This window comes from Neomonachus schauinslandi, chromosome 13 (genome assembly GCF_002201575.2).
Source record: "Neomonachus schauinslandi chromosome 13, ASM220157v2, whole genome shotgun sequence".
In the NCBI taxonomy this organism is placed as follows: Eukaryota; Metazoa; Chordata; class Mammalia; order Carnivora; family Phocidae; genus Neomonachus; species Neomonachus schauinslandi.
Window position 1 is genome coordinate 60,451,365 of NC_058415.1, and position 7,183 is coordinate 60,458,547.

Consider the following 7,183-nt stretch of genomic DNA (forward strand, 5'->3'; position numbering starts at 1 on the left):
CGCCCCGTCGCCGCCCGCGCCCGCCCCCGCGGCTCTACGGCCCGGTAAGCCCCCCACCCGGCCCGGGGTACCCCTCGCGCTCGCGGGGCTCCCTGCCCCCGCGCCGGGGCCCCAGCCATATCTGGGCAAAATATTCAGCTGTCGCCGCCGCCGCCAAGAGGGACTGAGCGTGGCTCCCTCTATAAATAGCCGCCGCCTCGGATTGCCTCCGGGGCTGGGGAGCCCTGGTCTCGGGGTCCGGAGCCCCGTGCTCGCGTCCGCGCCGCTAGGCTCCCGGGGCCCCAGGCGGGGCGCCCTAGTCTCTGGCCCTCGGCGCCGCGTCCGTAAGCGGCGGAAGGAGCCATGCTCTCGCAGAGCGGCGCCGGGGCCGGGGTCCTGCAGGAGCGGCCGCCCCCGCCACTCACCACCCGCCGCCCGCTCGACTCCTGCGCGGCGGGGCTCGGAGCCGGCGGGCCCTCTGCTGCGGACAGGTGCCCGGCAGAGCCCGGCACGAGGCGTGGCCCTCCTCCGGCTGCCGGGAGTTTGGGGGTGGGAGTGGGGCGTTCGTGCTCGGTGGACTAGGAACCGAGGTTCGGGCTGCGCCTATTGGTGGCAGGAAAAGTTTCCCAAACTGCGGGAGATGACGCGGTTTAAAGCGCCACGATACGCGCATTTCGTGCCGAGGTAGAGCGGGCAAGAAGCCCCCCTCGCTGTCGCCAACTCACGGGGTGGCCTTGGCGAGCCCCCTCCCTTCTCTGGGCCTCAGTTTCCCCGTTCGTAAGGGCAGGGTTTGGTTCGGGCGATGGAGCTAGGAGTCTGGGCGGTGAGAGCAGCAGGGCGCGCTCTTGACCGCTGGCGCTCCCCCACACCTGTTCGCCGGCTCCGGCCTGGGACGCTGGGGGCACAGCCGAGCACAGCCCGGGGCGTTGTGGAAACCGGACACTTTGGCAGTCGCTCTGACGCAGGCCTGTACTGGGACCTCCTAGGGCCCTCGGAGTAGCCTGCGCCGGGTACGTCCCGGAAGAGCGTCCCACGGTAATTATGGGCACCTCTGCTGGGAAGCAGCCATCTCCCTCGCAGCTTTCGACCCAATGAACCGCCCAGGACCAGAGGCTCCAGTCCAGCTGCGCCCTGGCCTCAGTTTCCCCATCTATACAGTGCCTCTGATGCGGCCTTGGAGCCACCCCCAGCCGCCCAGCCGGGTCCTGCTAGACCGACCCTGCAGGTGGTCTCCACCTTCACCCTCTCAGATTCTTCACGATGACCTAGCCCAAGTTTTTCCCTATTGGAATCACAGACCCAGACCCTAATTCGGGTTCTGGGCCCTCAGACGGAGCACCCCCCCCAAATCCTCATCTTTCTCCCAGTGATGACAGCTATTACGTTCTTTGTCAAGGGCCACAGAACCCCCTGCTCAAGGTCACGTGCTGCTGGACAGGCCAGGAGGCCTGCAGGCTCCACTCGCCTTTCTCCTCTCTTTCCTGACCCTTCCTGCCGCTCAGGCAGGTCTTGGGGATCTGTGAGCACCCCACCAGTGCCCCCTCTCCTTTGATCTGCTGCTGTCCAGAACTTTCCCTTGCTCAGACAATAGCGCCCTCATTCTGAAATTTCATTTTTGTTTGAACTTTACTTTCTATTATGTATTTTCTCTAGACCCACCTCAAAGCCTCACTGATAAAGAAGTAAGGGGAAATGAAGACAAACAGAGTCCCATCAGTTTGAGCCATACAACAAACAGGCAGAGTGAAAGCAGGGAATTCTGTCACTTGGTGTCTTTACTCCCTCTGATGTGCCAATCTTGCAAACTCACGTTTTTGCCCGTCTTGGCCCCTGAGTTGCTCCCAGCCTAAGTGGAGCGCCAGTGCCCTCTAAAAATAGCCTCCTCCCCACCTTATCAGGGCCTCACACCTTCTCCCTCGTCCAGGGTAGGGCTACTTCCTGCAGCTCAGCAAAAATGTAAAAACAGGGAGTAGGTATTTAGTGGCAGCTCTGAGTAACAGGAGGTGGACTGACCTGGAGGTCGGGACACCTGGCTCCAACCCCAATTCTGCCACCCATTTAGAGTGGCCTCGAGCTATGAGGGGGTGGGCAGGACGGTCCCCAGTAGACCTGGGGTCAAGAGGGCTCAGAGGTTCCCTTGGAAGACTTGCTAGCATGAGAAAAGTGAAGTGCCGGGGATGAAACTCAGGGGGACCCACCCCGTGAAGAGGAGGGAAAGAGGAGGAGAAAGTAGCTTCCCAGGGGCCCAGGGAGGAGAGAGGTCAGCAGTGGCAGCTGCTGAGGAGAGACGGAGGGGCTGAGGACCGGGAAGGGGGCCACCAGGATTGGCAGGTGGTCATGGGTGACTTTGGCCAGGGCCTTGCTAAGGACTCAAGCATGGGATCCACCACTACTTTACTGGGGCCAGTGACCCAGCCTGTCTATCTGAGCCTCAGTTTCCTCCTCTGTGCGATGAGGATAATAACAGCACCCATTTCACATGGGTTGCTTTGGGGATTAAGTGAGATGATGCTGGGAAAGCCCTCAGCCCAAGTGCTTGGTCCCTGCGATGATATTTTGAGCATTAGCGAGAGGAAGAGGCAGGTTCATGGGAGCTGAAGGCGTGGGAACAGAGCCTACCACTCCTGAAAGCTCCTCTGAGAAAGGAGCAGGGAGGGAAGGTAGCAGGAGCTGAGGACAGGCATGGGGGGATGGGCAGGGGAGGGCAGGTGCTTCTGGGATGAGGCTTGTAGGAAGAGGTGGAGAAGGACCCAGAAGACGGGAAGAGGAGGAAAAGAGAGAGGGGTGTGTATATGGGAGGACCGAAGGCCTGCCTTAACCACCTGCTGAGCGTCACAGACTCTGGAATCACATTCCTCCAGAATCAGGCTAAGCAAAGAAATGAAGTAAAGTAAAATGAATCCAGTCCTGGCTCAGACCCCTGCGTCCCCTTGGCAGTCTTCAGTATCTGTGAAGGAGGGTGGTGATGGGCCAGGAAGCATAGTTTGACTTTGCCCAGGAGCCTTGTGACCTTGGCTTGCTTATTTCTGAAATGACATCATCTATCGATGACTCCTGCTGAGTCCAGGAGTCATAATGGCCTTTTCCAGTCAGTGTTTTGATTTTTCAGTCTTACTAATGGACCAGCCAGGCTGCCAACATTTCTAAAGAGGGCAGTTCACTTTTCACTTAAAGCCAGAGCACCAAATAGATCAATTATTTGGCCGCTCAGAGCCATTATCAGTTTAAAGCCACAGTCCTGTTTCTGTGGGAGAACATGAACCAGAGAGCATAATTCTGGGGCCATTTCCTCTCTTTTGTTTTATAAGATTCCTCCGTCAGTTAATTGTGAAAGGACCCGACTCTCTTTGCTCCTAATGATAACGAGAGAATGAGCTCATTGGAGTCAACCTAGGACATGTCTGGGAGGTTTTCTTCAATGTCAGGAAGTGCTGGGTCCTCGTCTGATCTGAAAACTAAACAAACACAAGCATTTCTTCTGTTTCTCTTTTCTTGCATCCTTTTGTTTTTCTCTCAGACAAAAACACAAGTGTGAAATGTTGAAGTTACTGTGCATGGAGATGAGAGGGAGTGGAGGCAGGCCAAGCCCAGGCGCCCACGCGTCCCCGCCTCAGGACATCTTCTCAGGGTCCCCAGCCGAGCGACTGCTCACCCTGGGGCTTCTAGGGCGGTGACCCCATGGCCCTTCCTGGAGATGATTCTGTTGTGGGATGAGTTGTGGCCACTGGGGTGCTCGCCCTCCATGTCCCTGGGAACTGAGGGAAGCAGCAACGCCTCTTGGCCTCACTCAGCCTCCTTCGTGGACTCATCTCCTCTCATCTCTTAAATGTCAGTGCCACTCTCAACCCTGTCCTCTTTCCACCCCACACCCTCCTCCATTCACGCCCAGAGCTCCAGCCACCAGCCATAAACTCGCAACTCCCAGATTCGTGTGTCCGGCCCGGGCTGCTCTCCTCAGCTCCAGGCATCTGTGACTCCTGCCAATCAGACAAAGCCAATAGGACATCCCAAAAGCACTTCACACCCAACAGGCCTGACTCACGCTCATCACCCACTCTTCCTCCAGTGTCCCCCATCTTGGTTAGCATTAGTAACACCATCCACCCAGGCACCAAGCCAGAGACTTCCCTTTCCTTCACCACCCCATTTATTTGGTCAAGAGTCCTATCAATTCTACCTTCCTGAATATTCCTTCTATTCATTTCTATCTCCACAGTCACGACTCCGACCAAGTTCTTGTCATCTCTTCCCTGAGCTATTGTCAGAGCCTTGTAAAAGCCACTCTGCATCAAGCCTTTTCTTCTTCTATGACGCTGTTAAAAGATTTTTATGAAATGTAGCTCTGACCCTGTATCCCTCTCCCTTCAGGGACTCCCCATTTCCTACCAGATTCCTTAGCATTGAACCCAAGACCATCAAAGATCCAGCCCCAAGCTACTTCTCCAAAACCATCTCTTGGCACTCCCGCAAATTCTCCTTACCTTCTGGCCATGGTGCAAGCCCACGTGCCTTCATGGCTCCCTGTCTTTGGCCCTGCTGTTCCTTCTGCCTGGAATGCTGTTCTCTCCCTTCCTAACATGGCGGACTTGTAATCATCCTTTAAAGCAAAGCTCCTCGTTGCCTTACCTGTGCTCCCCCAGCCCCCAAATGGACCTCAGAGCCCCAGCCGTAGTGTGTTCTAAATGTAATTGTCTGCTACATCCTTGTCTCTGACGGGACTGACAGCTCCTTGAAGACAATTTATGGCTGATTTATTTCTGCTTCCCCAGTGTTCCAGCTCAGAGCTTGGCACAGTGCAAGTACTTTATGTGGTGATAAATGACTGACCATTGAATGAATGAATGAGCGAGTAAAATGGTATGCAAATGAGAGCCCAGTGACAGCCATGACAATCACAAAACATCAACCAGTATCTACAGCACTCAAGCATCAGCTCTGCGAGGGCAGAAAACGCCTATTCCGCTCCTCCTGACTCGGCAACCCCGATCAGCCCCATCCCGATACATGGAATGAATCCATGATCTCATCTGAAATGCAGGAATCGTGTAAGGGGGGCAGGGCAGGTATTATTAACTATTAACCCCCTTTTGTTCATAGAGGACAGTGAACCCAAATAGGAATTGTTCCAAGTCATCTAATTAGGGTGCATACTCCAGAAAAACCAAAGTGCTCTCCAGGATTTGGGAAGCTTGAGAAGGGAGAGCCCTTGCGTTCTATACTGGGGCTTCTCTAGCATTTGAATCATTTGGGATCTTACTAAAATGCAGACTCTGGCTCAGTAGCCCTGGGAGGGGTTCTGAGATTCTGAATTTCTAATAAGCTCCTTGTGTCTAATAAGCTCTAATTATTTTATTAAGCAAAAGGCTTAATTCCTGATAAAATCTAATAAATACCTCATAATGTGATGCTCGTCCTACATACACAGACTCCCACACTTTGAGCACCAAGGGGAGGGCTAGTTATCTCCAAGTTTCCCCTTGGTCATTGCATTAAGACATCATTTTTATTTTTATTTTTTTTTAAGATTTTATTTATTCCAGAGAGAGAGAGAACACAAGAGGGGGATAAGGTCAGAGGGAAAAACAGACTCCCCACTGAGCAGGGAGCCCAATGTGGGACTTGATCCCAGGACTCCGGGATCATGACCTGAGCCGAAGGCAGTCGCTTGACCAACTGAGCCACCCAGGCGCCCCAAGACATCATTTTTATTAAAAATCTACAAATGAATTCATTTAAGCCCTTACTCAAAATCCAGGGCTCTTTCTGGTTTTTTTTGTTTTTGTTTTTGTTTTTGTTTTTTGTTTTTGTTTGTTGTTGATGGAGCACGTGCAGGACACACAGATGGAACCTGATGGGGCAGGTGGGGGGGCATGAGAGGGAGGTGGGGGTAGAGGGGACAGAAGGGCAGGAGGCAGGGACCCTAGTGATGGGGCAGGTGATTGTGGGGAGGGCCTGTGGCAGGCACATATGTGGCCGCAGCATGCTGGTGAGGGCAAGACCCCAGAAACGGCCTGTTGCCGGAAGGGTCGGGCTGAGCAGCAGTGGGTAATTTCCATCTTCTGCTACCTTCCCTCCTCCTTTGCATTCTGGAGACATTTAGGCCCAGACAGGGGCTTTCAAGCCCAACTGCCCAGTTCCTGGTCAGCCTAGAACCTCTCCGCAGGCTCCTGTGTCTCATCACCTTTTCTGGGCACGCTGCTTACAAGCGAGGCATCTGTGAGCCCAGGATGAGGGCTCCCGGTGCTGCGGTGGGGACCCAGATGCCTCCCTCAGAACCACTCAGAAGACAAGGGTGGGGGAGCCCTAAAGAGGGACTTCCTCCTGGCAAACCCAGGAAGATTTAAAAAGTCAGATTGGAGGACAACATTGTATGCATTTGTTTATGGTTTTATACTGCATTCCATTTACACCATTAAAAGGGTTTTGAGATCGCTTAAAATAAACCTGCACAAGCAACATAGCTGGGAAGAACAGAAGTTTTAAAAAGACAGGGCAGCAAGCTTGAAAATCAGGATTATGAAACCCTGAGAACCTGATGGGAGCTCAGGGCCTTGCTCTTAGCTTTTTCTTCTGAAAAATGAATATACCTGTGCATGACAGTTCATCACCACATCACCTCAGCGGGCGGGTGGGTCCCCCTGAAGGTCACTCAAAAGCCCAAGTTAAGAATGCCCATCGCAGAATAAGGGGAGGAAATTAGGCCAGCGTCTTGGCTGAGATGGCAACTGTTTTTGGACACCCAAGACATCTCTGGGATGAATCATGACAGGCAAGGGGAAAGGGACACGAGATGAATTGGGGGGCGGATGGTGTCTGATGAAAAGAACCCCAGTCGTTAAGGAGAGAGAGGTGTTTTCTGAGCCCTCCTTCTCAGAGCATACATCACAATGGAACACTAGGTAGAAGGCAGTTGTTGGTTTTTTTTTTAAGATTGTATTTATTTATTTGAGAGAGAGACAGAGACAGAGCAAGCATGAGCACTGGGGGAGAAGCAGAGGGAGAGGGAGAGGCAGACTCCCCGCCGAGCAGGGAGCCCGATGCGGGGCTCGATCCCAGGACCCCGAGATCATGACCTGAGCCAAAGGCAGATGATCAACCAAATGAGCCACCCAGGTGCCCCTGGGAGGCAGTTTAGCATGGGGCTTAAGAATATGGACTTTGAATAAAATCTTTAAAAAAAAAAAAGGGGGGGGGGGGCCTGGGT

General features: G+C 53.8%; 1 protein-coding gene across 1 annotated transcript in view; it reads left to right on the forward strand.

Moving 5' to 3' along the window:
* TMOD1 (tropomodulin 1) overlaps positions 1 to 7,183 on the forward strand; it is an 85,099-nt gene continuing 77,916 nt past the window's right edge. The window contains exon 1 of the mRNA XM_021691172.2: positions 1 to 44. The gene's annotated coding sequence lies outside the window, so the exon portion shown is untranslated. The remainder of the gene's footprint in view (positions 45 to 7,183) is intronic.